Source organism: Cyanistes caeruleus, chromosome 28 (assembly GCF_971803275.1).
Source record: "Cyanistes caeruleus chromosome 28, bCyaCae1.hap1.1, whole genome shotgun sequence".
In the NCBI taxonomy this organism is placed as follows: domain Eukaryota; kingdom Metazoa; phylum Chordata; class Aves; order Passeriformes; family Paridae; genus Cyanistes; species Cyanistes caeruleus.
In genome coordinates this window covers 4782988-4798735 of record NC_141728.1, presented here as the reverse complement: position 1 = coordinate 4798735, position 15748 = coordinate 4782988, and the positions used below count along the sequence as shown (strand labels likewise).

The following is a 15748-nucleotide window of genomic DNA, read 5'->3' as shown; positions in this document are numbered from 1 at the left end:
TGGGTCCCACTGGGGTCCAGCCCCAGCACAGGCTCCTCATGGGCTCCTTGGAGGAGAGAATTGGAGGCCTTGATTGCCCAGAAACCTCTCAGAGTCCCAGTGTGGGAACAAGAAAGGAAAGTACCTTAAAGAACTGAAGCACCCAGAGGCATTGATGAGCTCCACAGAGTGTTGTTCCTGACAAAGGCTCTCAGGAGACTAATTAAAGCAGATAATTGGAGGCCATGAGTGCACAAACCTCTCAGAGACTGCAAGGCAAGAGCAGAGCCCCAAGTCCTTTGAAAAAGCTGCAGTCCCTGGGAGCATTGAGGAGCCCCCCAGGGCCATTCCTGGCCAAGGCTCCCCAGGGACTCGTCCCAGCAGATCCCTGAGGCCTCTGGGATGTGGGGGGATGCTGAGGGCAGGACAAGGGGGTGACAGTGGCCAGCCTTGCTGGGGCTGTGCCAGGAGGCCCCAGGGCCTCAGGACCAGGTGTCTCCTCACAGCCCTTGCTGGCACAGACCCTGCTGTGGCCCAGGGCACCAAGACTTGGCTTCTCTTTGTCCCCACCTGTCATCTCTGCCTCCCATTTCCTGCTCTAACTGGAACCTGGGGACACTTTCTCAGCCGTGTCCCTCAGTGGGACCCATCAACGGCATCAGCAACTTTGGAGTTTGATTATGACTGAATTCTCCAGAGGTTTCGTCACAAACCGTGGATCTGCCTTGATTTCCCTCTGCTCCAGTGCAGCTCATCAGGAAGGTTTGCAACTCCAGCTATGGAGAATGGGTTTGGGTGCCACAGCAACCGGGAGAAGTTCAAGTTTCCTTGGAATCACTGGGGAGGACTGGGACATACTGGGGAACACTGGGAATGCTGTGGGAGACACTGGGACATACTGGGAGTGATACTGGGGAGGGCTGGGACAAGCTGGGAACACAAGGAATGCTGAGGGGGAATCTGGGTGGGTTGGGATGGACTTGGGGGTACACTGAGAAATACTGGGACAGACCAGGACATACTGGGAGTGACACTGGGGGTTACTGGGACAAACTGGGGACACTGGGAACACTGTGGGGAAAACTGGGGGACACTGGATGTCATATAGATGACACTGGAAGGAACTGGAAGGGAATGGGAATTAACTCAGGTGTATTGGGAGGGACTGGGGTGTACTGAGAGGATCTGGAGGAGCACTTGGGTCGTGCTGGACTGTACTGGGAGGAACTGGAAAAGTTTAATGTGCTGTTCCCGCCTCTGCCATCACCCATTGGCCAAAGCTCCTGCCAATCACGGCCTTCAGCCAATCGGCTCCGGGCACCAGGGACTCGGGGGCGGGGCCGACAGTCCGCTCCAGTTTTCCTTTTTGCCTCTCACTCCCGTCATGCCCCGCGGCCCAGAGAGCCCCTTTAGAGCCCCCCAGGTGCCCGCCCGGACCCCGAAGCGCCCCCAGATTCCCCTCCCTGACCTCCAAGTGCCCCCCTGGACCCCCAGGTGCTGCCCCGGACCCCGAATCGTCCCACAGAATCCCTAAGTGCCCCTCCCAGTGCTCACCCGGCTCCCCCAAGCGTCCTCCAGACCCTGAAGTTCTCTCTGAATTCCCTCCCCTGACCCAAAACTGCCCCAAATGTGCCCCAGAAATGTCTCCATAGACCCCAAAGAAATAAAAATTGGACTAATTAGCATAAAGTGGGAGAAATAGTGGTCAATTCATTATCGAAGAGAATTTTGTTACTTAGAACCAATGAGCAATAATTGTTTAGTTGCTAAAAAGTTATGAATTCTTTTATGGAAATATAAAATTTGGTAGTGAAAACATTGAATAATATAATTATTAAAAATATATATAGTTTTATTAAATAATTATATTTTAGTTGTAAAGAAAAAATAATAAATATTTCCAGTGTTTCAAAAAAGTCCCTTTTATTCCTTTCTAGTGTTTTGTAAAGTGGTGTTCCTAACATATTAGTCCTGGACCTCAGTATAACAAAGAAGGAGGGCTGTATAATTCCTAAGGTACAAGTTGCTTTCCACTTTTGGGGTAATTCACTCTATGTTCTTTGTCCACAAATCCAATATATTCCATCAGGGGCTTTCCCTTTGTTACTTGTTGTACCTGGTTGTTCCCAATAAAATTTTAGGTTACTGATGGATTGGTAAGGGTTGGCTCCAGGACTTTTATACCGACACAAATCAATATGGTTATCCCACTGACAATTAGTTTCTTTCATTATTCCCCAGTATCCAGCAGGAGTTTTTGGTTGCCAGGCTTTTGTATTGTTCTCTGAATTTGCTCCTAGGGTAGATGTACAAGGGGTATATTCTACCACTTCATTGTATTTCTTTCCTCCTCGAGTTATACAAACTGTCCCAATTACTTGGTGACTCAAAATCCATCCTCCAGGTTGTTTTAATGTCTCGCAGATTTGAGTATGGTTCCATTTTAAAAATTGCTCTGGAGCTGAACTCTCACCTCTCCATGGCCACCTCTCAGCCATCCTGAGCCCCTCACAAACCCAGCATTTGGATAATCCTAGTTCTGCAGCAATCTCTTCCATCAAATCTACAAAAAGGGTTTTAGTTGTAGCTGGCAAATCCCAGTCGCTATATTTTTCTTTTAATTGTTTATACAATTGATTCAATTCTTCTAATTCTTTCTCTGGAATATTTTTCACACTTTTCTCTATTTCTTTTTTCTCTTTTAATGCTATATTTATAATTGGCTCATTCTCATTTTTGTCTTACTCAAAACAGAAGAATTTTTCATATTGAGGACAGATTTGATCATTATGAGGATACGGAGCTCGTCCCTTAAATCCCAGATTTTTTCTTACCCAATACATTTTCCTATTTTTAACACAGATGTCCAGAAAATTCTTGTGATTGTAACAGGCCACATTACCATATGAATGTGCTACAAACACAGACTCCATCTTATCTTTGATCCTTTGATTACATTTGTCACATGGGTGGGAATTACTGATACTTTGTTTTTGCATAGTTTGCTTCCTTGTGGCTGGCCCTTGTGCTGCTTCCCATTCAGCTTTAGAGCTTTGGCCCATCACCAAAGGTATCATCATAAACACAGTGAAAGTAATCCTCAGCACTTTTAACTTTCTACCTTCCTCAGGGCCCCTTGGGTTGCAGCCAAGGGCCGAGGTGCCAGTCCTCTTGGGAGCAAAGTTTAAATCCTGGGATCTCGCCATTGACTCGTTCCATCTCACCGCTACCTTTGGTCTCATCATATTCACCTGAGCCATTTTAGTGGTTGGTTTCAAGAACGGCACAGATTTTGCAGCATCGACTTATCCCTTCCTTTGGGCTAGCCTGCTATTTATTCATTTCCTTTTAAAGCCAAAACTTACCTGTATAAACCAAATTTACTAAATTATCAAAGCTCTAGAGATGTGCCATCTACAACTTCAATTTATGACCCAACTGGTCAGGTTATCTTCTTTTCTGGACGCTGGGGTGATTGTTACACCTTCATCACCACCAACAGGCACACTCACAATGCCAGTTTTTATCAGAAATGTGTCTGTGGCATGGTACACAAATCTCTTCTCCACAGCAGCTGGTAATTATGGTGCTCTGGATTATAATATTGTGAATTGTTCTCTCTTTTACCCATTCAAAAGCTAATACAGCAAGGATTCTTTGGTCCAAATTCTCTATTAATCAAACAGCTGCATCCAGAGATCCATCCTTGTGTCTCAAAGATATTCCTAAAAAATCACTAAAACACTTTCCCAAAGTTAACTGATGAAGCACACGATGTAAACAAGCTGAGCATATCAATTTTCTTTCTCTTTCATTTACTCTGGTTGCTCTCCACCATGAATCAAGGCAATTATTACAAACAACAGGAATCCATGGGCGACACTCTAAACCGTGCTTAGTACAACTCCATAGTGTTATTTGTTCTTGTACCTTTTTGGTAATAGATGTTACTAGTTTCTTCCTATGGAGTTGTAATTCACTGACAAAATCTATTAATGTTATTCTCTGAGGGAGTGTTAAAATATTTTCAATCCGTCTCGGTTGTTCCCACAGATCCAAAAAGCGTCGGATTCTTTCCCACCTGCGTTGTTCTCCCGGATTTAATGGAGTTCCTGTCAGCAGCCAATCCAGAATGCCTGTTTTCTCTAATGGATTAAAGTTAGTTGCAATGATAAAGCACAAACTCTTTACTGATTAATTATCAGAAGAAATCTTATTGTATCCACATCACACTTGTATTACTCTCTGTTGCTCTTGCAGTGTCCTTAAAGCCACCATTCATTCTGAGCAGTAAGCTAAATAAACAAATGCTCTTTGTGCTTGATCTTCTATTCTAAATTGCTGCAGGTGAGTGTTAATGCTAACTTGTGCTGAAGCCAAATTGCCCAGTCTAAAGTCCCTCTCCACCCTGCTAAAACATTGTATACAATTGATTACAAAAGCTCCATCTCCTTGGTCCCAGGGTCCAGCTGTCCTATACCGATGTCGTTGTCTTATCCTTTTAATTCTTATCGCTTCACACCGCTCACATTTTGCTATACAGGAAGGGGCACACAAATGACCCTGTTTGCTACAACCCTGTTGAAATAAAGAAACCACTCTCTGTGGGATGACAGTTTCTGATCTTTCTGCACTAAGGGTATCTTGGATATCCTGGGGTGGTGTTATTCTTTCTACATGTGGATGGCACACTGAGCGTATTGCAGGATTACGTGAAATCCAGAGGCAAAAACGATTTTTCATGTGACCTTTGGCCTGTGGGCACCCAGCACTCTCCTCAGCCATGTGTTGATCAGTTACAAGTTCATTTTCAGACTTTAGTAAAATGATTCAATTTCTTTTTACTCTTTTTCAATTTTACTTTTAGGTCTCCTGGTGTCAAAATAATTTTCCAGTTTTTATTTGGTATAGGTCCTTTTACCCGTGAATCATGAGCCCAGCCTTTTTCTGCTGTTCAAACTGCGGTTTCTGTGGTTAAAGAACAAGAAATGGTCCTTCCCACCGAGGTTCCAGACTTTCCCCTTTCCAGCATTTTATCAACACATATTGTCCTGGTTGAATAGAATGTATTGGGAAGTCGAGGGGAATTTTCTGAGCTAAAATGCCTTTTTCTCTCAACTCTCTCAAATTTCTGGCAATGGTTGTAATATATCCCTGGATGGTTTTGTCCCCGACTAGTGAAGGATTCATCATCATGCCTTGGGGATAAGGCAATCCATATAACATCTCATACGGTGAAATCCCTGTTTCAGAGAGGGGCTTGGTTCTAATATTTAACAGAGATAAAGGAAGACACCTGGTTCACAGCAATTTGGTTTCTGTAATTTTTAGTTAGTTGCTGTTTTATAGTTTGATTCATCCTTTCAACTCGTCCTGAGCTCTCAGGATGCCCCGGGGTGTGATATTCCCAAGTAATTCCTAACGCCTGACTTAAACTTTTGATTACCCCTGAAGTGAAGTGAGTACCCTGATCTGAATCAATAACTTGAACTAATCCAAATCTTGGGATAATATGTTCCAACAAAATTTCTGCTACTGTTTGAGCTGTAGCTCAAGCTGCAGGATATGCTTCCACCCACTGAGTTAATTGATCTACTATAACTAATAAATATTTCCATTGGCCCATTCTGGGTAGTTCAGTAAAATCCACTTGAATCTTTTCAAAAGGCCTGTAGGCCGTCTGAGGGGCTCCAGAAAACGACTCCTTAGCGCCCTTTTATTTACTTTTTGGCAAGTTATACATCCCAAGGTAATTTGTTTTCCAATCTCAAATATTCCAATACACCCATCAAATTTTAGGAATTGATCACAAAGTGCTCTTGTTCCCCAGTGAGTCTGTCAATGTAAGTTGTCAAGGATCTGTTGGGCCAGAGACTTTGGTATCATATTCCTACCATCAGGAAGAGTCCATTTTCCTTCCTTAAGAGTGGCTCCCAGTTTCTTTATAGCTTTTAATTCTGCCTCAGAAAAATATGGTGTTTCATTTTGTATTTCTACTTCCTGAAAAGTCATAATTACACTTTTGTTCTCCTTTAGGATGCTTTCTTTGCCTCTTCATCAGCGAAATTATTTCCCCGTGTCTTAATATCTCTCCCCCTCTGGTGGCCTTTTACATGAACTCCTGCTGTCTTTTTTGGACCTTCCAAAGCTTCGAGTATCTGAATTATTAACCCTTGATGTATTAATTCTTTCCCCTGAGTATTTATAAGTCCTCTTTCTTTCCAGATTTTTCCAAAGGTATGCACTACTCCAAAGGCATATTTGGAGTCTGTATAAATAGTCCCTTCCCCATCTCTCAATAACTGCAATGCAGGTGACAGTGCCTAGAGCTCACAGGCTTGTGCTGACCACGACGGGCTAAGAGGAGCCGATTCTTTTAGCTCCAGTTTTTCTCCACTGATTATGGCATACCCAGATTTTCTTCTTCCGTCTATTATTCGAGATGATCCATCTATAAATAATTTATCTCCTGTTTGTAATTCTTGTTCTCTTAAGTCTGGGTGTATTTTTGTTTGCAGTTCTAGAACTTCTATGCAGTCATGTATTAATCCCTCCCCTGGGTCTCCATATAGAAACTGAGTGGGGCTTTGTACATTTGTCACTTTTAGTTCCAGTTCTGGGGAAGTTATCAAAATAGCCTCATATTTTAATATTTGGCTATCAGTCAACCATTTTTCAGCTTTCTGAGCAAGAATTCTCCTAATATTGTGGGGGGTGTATACTTCTAGCAGTGCTCCAAAGGTTTTGGGCTTCTTCCACTAACACAGCAGTTGCTACCAGAGCTTGTAAGTGTGTTGGCCAACCTTTACTAACTGGATCTAAGAACTTGGAGTAATGTCCCACAGGTTTTCAGCTTTCTGCTCAATCTTGGGTCAACACTCCATAAGCCGTTTGATTGGCTATATTAACAAATAATTGAAAAGGCTTATCTGAGTCAGGAAGGCTTAGTACAGGGGCCTGCAATAATGCTTCTCTAACTTGCTCAAAGCTTTCCTGGTCTTTTTTAGTCCATTTCAAGTGATTTGTGGTTAATTATTCTTATAAAAAATTCACTTTTCCACTAAACCCTTCTATCCACTGCCTACAGTACCCCAAAAGACCCAGGAACTGTCTTATTTCTCTTTTAGACTTTGGGGTCCCATGTTTACAATTTAGTAAAAAAAGATACAATTTAGTAGATATATTCAGGTAGATATTTCTATATATATGTGAATATAATTGGCCAGTGGTTACAAATGGTTAAGGCATAAGCAAAACTGACCAGGGCACGGGGGGGCTTCTCACCCCTCCTCACGTACAAAACAAAGCACTTCAAGCTGAACTTGTATACTGTATGCTTATACATATTCATTAATGTTTGCCAGAAGTTTCCCCCTATTTCCAATTTTTCTGACTCTAAGTCACTTTTCTTCACAACACATGCCTCACTTGTTCTAAGGGGGTCTTCAGTCTGCTTTTGGGGTCTTTTGCTGAAGGCTTCTCCTCTTCCTCGTTGTCCTTTGGATAACCTTTCAGGTTTGTGTGTGTGTACTAAGCGTTGTTATGTAAGTCTACTCATTAGTCTGATATTTACGGGTTTTTAGGCCCAATGCCTAAAGTCATTCTAATTTTGTCCATCTCAAGGCCATTTTCATCTTGGGACATCACTTATCTTCCAAACTACATCCTGTACCTCAGTTTTAACATGTAACACCTGTAAAGGGGTGCATCTGCCTTGTAACACTGATTCTTTTGATTGCTTCTAATAATAACTTCAATAACAGTTAAAATTTAGTTAGCACAAATCAATTCTATTTATTACACCACTCTCCAGGGTACCCAAAATTGGAAAATAGATCCCTCTCTGCTGTGCTGACAATTTCACACCCATTTTGTTTGATGTTAAGCTGCCGGCACAACAAAAATCCACCCTCCCCTGCAGCAAAAGAAACAACTTAACAACAAACTAAAGATCAAAGTTCCAGGGCCAGTCTCAGGGACAGGGTGCTTTCCACAGCCAACTATCCTGGCCTGTAGGTTCATGGCCCCCCCTCCAGCACCCCCGGGGAGCAATGCACCCTTCCCACAACTTGTGAGCACCCTCAGCCTAACTTTTGTCTGTCAGTCTGAGCTCTGGGGAGACAAGGACGAGAGGAAGGTCTTTTGCATGGGATAATAGAGGATTTATTGCTCTGGGGAATCTTGGGGGCAAAAGACAGAAAATGCGAGCATGCAACGGCTGCAATAGCGAGGAGGCTCAAAGGGAGGGTCCAAAGCATCAGCTAATCAGAGATATCCTGGGGAGGGTAAAAGGCAGGGTTCACAAAATCATCATCCAATTGGGGCCCAAAGCACCAAGGATCCACTGTGACTCCACGGAGTGTCATGGAACCGTGGAGACCATTGTGACACTGCAGGGCCTCATGGAACCATTCTGACACCAAGCTGGCTGGGAGTGTGGATGTGCTGGAGGGCAGGAGGGCTCTGCACAGGGAGCTGGACAGGCTGGATGCAGGGCCCAAAGCCAACAAGGTGAGGTTGAACAAGACCAAGTGCCGGCTCCTGCACTTTGGCCACAACAAGGCCTGCAGTGTTCCAGGCTGGGGACAGAGTGGCTGGACAGCGGCCAGGCAGAAAGGGAGCTGGGCCACTGATGGACAGCAGGCTGGACATGAGGCAGCAGTGTGCCCAGGTGGCCAAGAAGGCCAATGGCCCCTGGCCTGGATCAGGAATGGTGTGGCCAGCAGGAGCAGGGCAGGGATTCTTCCCCTGTGCTGGGCACTGCTGAGGCCACACCTCGAGTGCTGTGTCCAGTGCTGGGCCCCCAATTGAGGAAGGCCATGGAGGGGCTGGAGCGTGTCCAGAGAAGGGCAACAAGGCTGCTGAGGGGTCTGGAGCACAAGTCCTGTCAGGAGTGGCTGAGGGTGGTGGGTTTAGCTCCAGCTAAAATCACCAGAGTACTTCCTTCTTTCTTGCTGTGAGAAATGGATTAGGAGAAGGGCAAAACAGGCTTAAAAGTTAGAAAGTATAAAGAAACTTAATGATCAGGACTACAAGAATAAAAAACAAGCAAAAAAACCTCCAGAAACCTTTCCTCCCCCCACACCCAACTTTTCCTTTCCCAAGTGACACAGCAGAGACAAAACCTGGGATGTTAAATCAGTGACAACTGTACAATAGTCTTTTCATCAGTCTGAGCAGGGAGAGGAGTTTTCTCTTGTCATGCCATGGAGAGTTCTCCACAAGAAACAGTTTTCTTGAGGCTTTTCATTTCTACAAATGGCAGTCACCCGGGCACAAACTCTGCCCTCTACTCCTGTTTTCCACACCACTCAGAGGTGTGTTCATGGGCCATATGCTCAAGGGGTATTACTTTAAGGATTAATTATTCAGAGGCAAAAGTTCTCTTCATCTCTGAGAACAGTGGTTTTCTTCTTCTCTCCGTGTGCGCAAAGGGTCTTCATCAGCTCTCATCTCCCTCTCTCTCTGTTCAAGCTCTCATGGGATCACAGCTACTCCACCATCGGCTTGGCTTCATCAATGGATACCTTTGCCCAGATCTAAAGCTTGAATACTTCAATTCCCCCAATACTCTTTCATGAATTAAAGGAGTTATTTTTCAGAACATTATTATTCATCTCCATGGCCCTTCCAAAAGACTATTTCAGCTTATTAGAGCATCTCCTCATTCTCTTTCCATCTGAGGCTTGATTCCTTCTTTTACTGCCCTTGATGTTTCACGTTGTCTTTTTCCGTGTCACTTGGTTCTTTTCTTTTCCTGGAGAGAGGATTAAAGTCTGCAGGTCTCCTGTGTGTAGTGCAAGGGTTAAATGTGGCCCAAGCCATGGCAGGCAGTGGTGGTGTGGGATTTCAGGTGTGGCTGGTGCCAGCTCTCAGGAGCTGTCTGTGCGGGCCGGGGGGCAGGGGGGTGTTGGCGAGTGTCATCAGCCGTGGCCTGGCCCAGCCTGGGGGCCGGGGGCTCCCCTGGGAAGGGCTTTGGCCACCCCGCTGGAACGGGACCCGGAGGGCTTCCCGGGAAAGCCAGCAGCGCAGCAGAGCCTGGCCTGGCCTGGGGGGGATCCCGCAGTCTCCATCTCCCCCCGGGAGCAGCTGGGCTCCGGCCCAGCCCCCCCCAGGCCGCACAGGCCACGGGGGAGCGGGGCCAGCCACACCACAGCTCTGCTGCCTTTCAAGGCTGCAAAGAAAGAGACCAGGTCCTGGGCTTGGGGGTTTAAAAGGTGGCATTCACAAAGGTGAAGTTCCTTTTCAGTGCTGCAGAGTGCTGTCAGTTGTCAGAACTGGCCAGCTCTTGGCTTGATCTCAAGCACAGAAGGAACTCCCCACAGCCTCTCTCAGAGGAATCACTGCTGTGGGTGTTTCCCACTTCTTGCCCTAAATGCTAAACTACCACACCCCTTGATCAAAACATAATTCTCATAACTCACAGTCATCAAGGCCTTATTTAACACCAAGTTAGTTGCTCTAGTATCAACCAAAAATTCTACTTCATTTTGTTTCTGAGTTTCATTTTTATAACCAGAGGGTCTCCTGGGGTGGACTCCTTGAGTCCCTTTCAGTCTTCTTGTGGATGTGTGACTGCAACCACCCCTCCTTTCCCTTCTTTCTTTTGGCCATCTCGCTTCCACTTTGGACACTCATTTTTCCAGTGACCAAATTCTCCACAGTACACACATTGGTCTCTACCCAGTCGAGACGGGCCTCGTTTGGGTGGTCCTTGTCCATCCCTTCCTTTCCCTTTTCCTTCCTCCTGTACCACTGCTACTAGCTTCTCCATTTCTTGCTTATATCCCTCTTCTCAATTGCTGAAAACTCTCCATGCCTCTTCCAAGAGGGCTTCTAAGTTTCACCCATCTGCCCCCCAAAGCTTTTGGAGTTTACATCTCATGTCCCCCATGGATTGTTCCAGAAATAGATGAACTAGCTGCTGTATTCCTACTTCAGAGCCCGGCTCCAGTGGTGTGTGTCTGTGCATCACGTCCTTCCAAGGATCTGGAAAGCCAAAGTGATCTGTCTTTTCTTGTCTGTCTGTGCTGTAGTCAAAACTCCCAATGCGGGGGGAGGAAGTACAGTCTCTGATAACAGACTCGGTGCTTCTTTTCCACTCACTTTTACTCTTAGATGAAATTTTAAGAATACGAAACCTGTGTCTGGGCTAGGTGGAAGAATGGGGATACAATTTAACATCACAATCAACCCAGGACATTCCACCTCTTATCCCCATAGCATCAACTTACTGCCAAAACTAACATTCTAACTCTGCACACATATACATACATAAAAACTTCTCCGCTCCACCCAAAAATTGCAAGCAAAATATCTATCATACTCTTGTCACGTCTTATACCGAGCTACTGAATCCAGACCCCCACGCTGGAGAGCTGCAGGATTCCCCACTCTGTCATTTTACTCACTCAAAACACCATCTTTCACTTGCTCATACCTTCAACACTTACACATTTCCTTCTATTTCATGTCTGCGTGGTTTAATGTACAGACAATGGCAGTAATCTTTTACCCAATGATCAGGTCTCCCTGAGGTACACATCGTGTTGTTCCATCTCTCTGCATTATCCACCATGTACAACCTGGTCCTTGAGCAAAGACAACCCCACAAATGGGTTTGTCTGTGCTCGAGGTAGAATTGACCTAAACTGTCTTCCCCAGCAGACTTCTGACATGTACTACTGGGACTTTGTCTCCGTCTACTGCATGCAAAAACTCAGACTGGGCAGGACCTGCTCGGTTGGTGGAACCTCTGGTGTTGACTAACCAGGTGGCCTTTGCTAGATGTTGCTCCCAGTTTTTCAAAGATCCTCCACCCAGTGCCTTTAAGATGGTTTTTAACAGTCCATTGTACCTCTCCACTTTCCCAGCAGCAGGTGCATGGTAGGGGATATGGTACACCCACTCAATGCCGTGTTCGGTAACCCAGGTGTTTATAAGGCTGTTCTTGAAATGAGTCCCATTGTCTGACTCAATCCTCTCAGGGGTGCCATGCCTCCAAAGGACCTGCTTTCCAAGTCCTAGGATGGTGTTCCGGGCAATGGCATGAGGCACAGGGTAGGTTTCCAGCCATCCCATGGTGGCTTCTACCATTGTGAGCACGTAGCGCTTGCCTTGGCGGGTTTGGGGCAGTGTGATGTAGTCAATCTGCCAGGCCTCCCCATACTTGTATCTGGACCACCGCCCACTGTACCTGAGGGGCTTCAACCGCTTGGCCTGTTTGATCGTGGCACACGTCTCACAGTCATGGATAACCTGAGAAATGCTGTCCATGGTTAAATCCACCCCTCGGTCTCGTGCCCACTTATAGGTGGCATCTCTACCCTGATGACCTGAGGCATCATGGGCCCATCGGGCTAGGAACAACTCTCCCTTTTGTTCCCAATCCAAATCTATTTTTGACACTTGTATCTTTGCAGCCTGATCTACCTTCTTATTATTTTGGTGTTCCTCATTAGCTCTACTCTTGGGGACATGGGCATCTACGTGGTGGACTTTCACTGGTAGTCTCCCTATCCTGGTAGCAATATCTTTCCACTCTTTAGCAGCCCAAATTGGTTTTCCTCTATGCTGCCAATTAGCCTCTTTCCACCTCTCCAGACATCCCCACAGAGCATTGGCCACCACCCATGAATCCGTGTAGAGGTAGAGCTTTGGCCACCTCTGTCTTTCAGCAATACCCAAAGTCAGTTGAACAGCTTTGAGTTCTGCAAGTTGGCTTGATCCACTTTCTCCTTCAGTGGCCTCTGCGACCTGTCGTGTGGGGCTCCATACGGCTGCTTTCCACTTCCGGTTCATCCCTACGATGCGACAGGAACCATCAGTGAACAGAGCATAGCGTGTTTCTTCTGCTGGCAGTTGGTTGTACGGTAGAGCTTCTTCAGACCTTGTCACTTCCTCTTCTTCTTCATCTGTGAGACCAAAATTTTCACCTTCAGGCTAGTTTGTAATTATCTCCAAAATCCCAGGGCGATTCAGTTTACCAATACGGGCGCGCTGTGTGATAAGAGCAATCCACTTGCTCCGTGGGGCACTGGTTGCATGATGGGTGGAAGGAACCTTTCCCTTGAACATCCATCCTAGCACTGGCAGTTGGGGTGCCAGGAGGAGTTGTGCTTCAATGCCAATCACCTCTGAGGCAGCTTGGACTCCTTCATAGGCTGCTAAAATTTCTTTTTCTGTTGGGGTCTTATTGGCTTCAGATCCTCTGTAGCTTCTACTCCAAAATCCTAATGGTCAGTCTCGAGTCTCACCAGACACCTTCTGCCAAAGGCTCCAGGACAGACCATGGCTCCCAGCTGCAGAGTAGAGCACGTTCTTCACATCTGGTCCTGTCCTGACTGGGCCAAGGGCTACTGCATGAGCGCTCTCCTGCTTGATCTGAGCAAAGGCTTGTTGCTGCTCAGGGACCCAGTGGAAATTATTCCTCTTCTGGGTGACCAGGTAAAGAGGGCTCACAATCTGACTGTATTCAGGGATATGCATTCTCCAAAACCTTATGGCACTTAAGAAAGCTTGTGTTTCCTTCTTATTAGTTGGTGGAAACATTGCAGTGATCTTGTTGATGACATCAGTAGGAATCTGATGCTGTCCATCTTGCCACTTTATCCCCAGGAACTGAATCTCACAAGCTGGTCCCTTAACTTTGCTCTTCTTGATGGCAAAACCAGCTTCCAGAGGATCTGGATGATTTTCTCTCATTTCTCAAACACTTCTGCTGCTGTGTTCCCCCACACAGTGATGTCATTAATGTACTGTAGATGTTCTGGAGCCTCACCCTTTTCCAGGGCAGCCTGGATCAGTCCATGGCAGATGGTGGGGCTGTGCTTCCACCCCTGGGGCAGTCGGTTCCAGGTGTACTGCACTCCCCTCCACGTGAAGGCAAACTGAGGCCTGCATTCTGCTGCCAGGGGAATGGAGAAAAATGCATTGGCAATGTCAATAGTGGCGTAGCACTTCACTGCCTTGGACTCCAGCTCGTACTGGAGCTCCAGCATGTCCGGCACGGCAACGCTCAGCGGTGGAGTCACTTCATTCAATGCACGATAGTCCACAGTCAATCTCCATTCTCTCTCAGACTTGTGCACAGGCCAGATGGGGCTGTTGAAGGGTGAGTGGGTTTTGCTGACCACCCCTTGGCTCTCCAGCTCTCTGATCATCTTGTGGATGGGGATCACAGCATCTCGATTTGTCCTATACTGCCGGCAGTGCACCGTTGAGGTGGCAATTGGTACTCGCTGTTCTTCCACCTTCAGGAGTCCTACTGCAGATGGGTTCTCTGATAGTCCAGGCAAGGTGTTCAATTGCTTGATGTCCTCTGTCTCTACAGCTGCTATCCCAAATGCCCACCTGAGTCCCTTTGAGTCCTTAAAATACCCGCTTTTAGGAAGTCTGTGCTTAAAATGCATGGGGCCTTGGGGCCTGTCACAATGGGGTGTTTCTTCCACTCATTTCCAGTCAGGCTCACATCAGCTTCCACTAAAGTAAAGTCCTGTGATCCCCCTGTCACACCAGCAATAGAAACAGATTCTGCCCCTACATATCGTGATGGGATTAGTGTGCACTGTGCCCCAGTGTCAACCAAGGCCTCATATTTTCGTGGTTCTGATGTGCCAGGCCAACGAATCCACACAGTCCAAAAGACACGGTTTTCCCGTGCCTCTACCTGGCTAGAGGCAGGGCCCCTCTAAGCCTGGTTATCCTTCTTTCCTTGGGTATATGTCTTGGATGTTCCTTCAAGTGAATCAGACATGTCATCATCATCATCATACTTGGCAGTTTGACTACAGGCTACTGGAGCGGCTTTCTTTTTGGTGGAGTATCCCCTCTGAGTCTTGCTGTCTTCTAATTCAAACATCTGTTTTGCCAGAGCAGCAGTAGATTTTCCATCCCATCTTTTCATGTTTTCTCCACAGTCACTCAGGAAGAACCACAGCTCAGCTCGTAGCTTTTTCTCCCTATCTGGAGAACTTCTGCGTTGAGTACCAGGGCTCCTGGTCTGTACTGCCGAGACTGGAAGAAGGTCCTCCCTGAGTTTCTTGAAATTCTCCTCCATTTTGTCTTGGGAGTTTTGCATACATGTTCCCACAGCTGCAATTGTTGCCTGTATGGGGCCATGCACGGTATCTGCATATGCTCAGAGCTTCTTCGCCATATCCAGCACGGTCTCCTCCCTGTCATTCCGCTTCATTGTTGCTAAAGCAGAAGCGTATTCTTGTGGCCCAAGTCGAGCAAGTTTTCGCCACATCACAGATGTACATGGCACCAAGTCTGGATTTCTAGTACCTAAGTCACCCGTGAAGAAAATCTATACTATTGTTATTTCTTTCAAGTGTTGAGTTTCTTGTTTTATGGTTTTCTAATGAGTTTGCTGTATGTAGAGATCGTCTGCACACAGATATCTTTGTGCCACACTTCTCAGGACCCGTTCCAGAGACTCTAAGGGTCAGCCCCCCTCATCATTCCTTGGTCGATAACCGGATCGTGTGACAGGGACCCCAGATGCCTCGCTTCAGTGCCATCCAGAACTGTAGCCTCACCTGCAGCATCCCACAGACGGACTAACCAACTAATTATAGACTCATCAGGTCATCGAGTGTAGTCCTTTCTCAGGCCATGTAGGTCCTTCAGGGAGAAAGGCTCACCAGTGCCTTCTGATTTTTGGTCAGTTGCTGGTCTTGAGGGTCCTTCCCCCGCATCACCATTATCATCATCTACTGGCCGATGGGTTTTGGTTTTGAATTTCATGCCTCTCGTGGTAGGAGCA

General features: G+C 46.4%; 1 long non-coding RNA gene across 2 annotated transcripts; it reads left to right on the top strand.

Annotated features, from left to right (window-relative positions):
• The first annotated feature begins 1905 nt into the window (after positions 1 to 1905).
• LOC111945756 (uncharacterized) lies at positions 1906 to 5227 on the top strand. Of its 2 annotated transcripts, none has more exons than XR_015279602.1 (4): positions 1906 to 1995; positions 4033 to 4137; positions 4240 to 4326; positions 4891 to 5227. It is a non-coding gene; the product is annotated as an uncharacterized LOC111945756 (long non-coding RNA). The 2 variants fall into 2 exon arrangements; XR_015279601.1 differs by lacking the exon at positions 4891 to 5227 and adding an exon at positions 4442 to 4780.
• The last annotated feature ends 10521 nt before the right edge of the window (positions 5228 to 15748 follow it).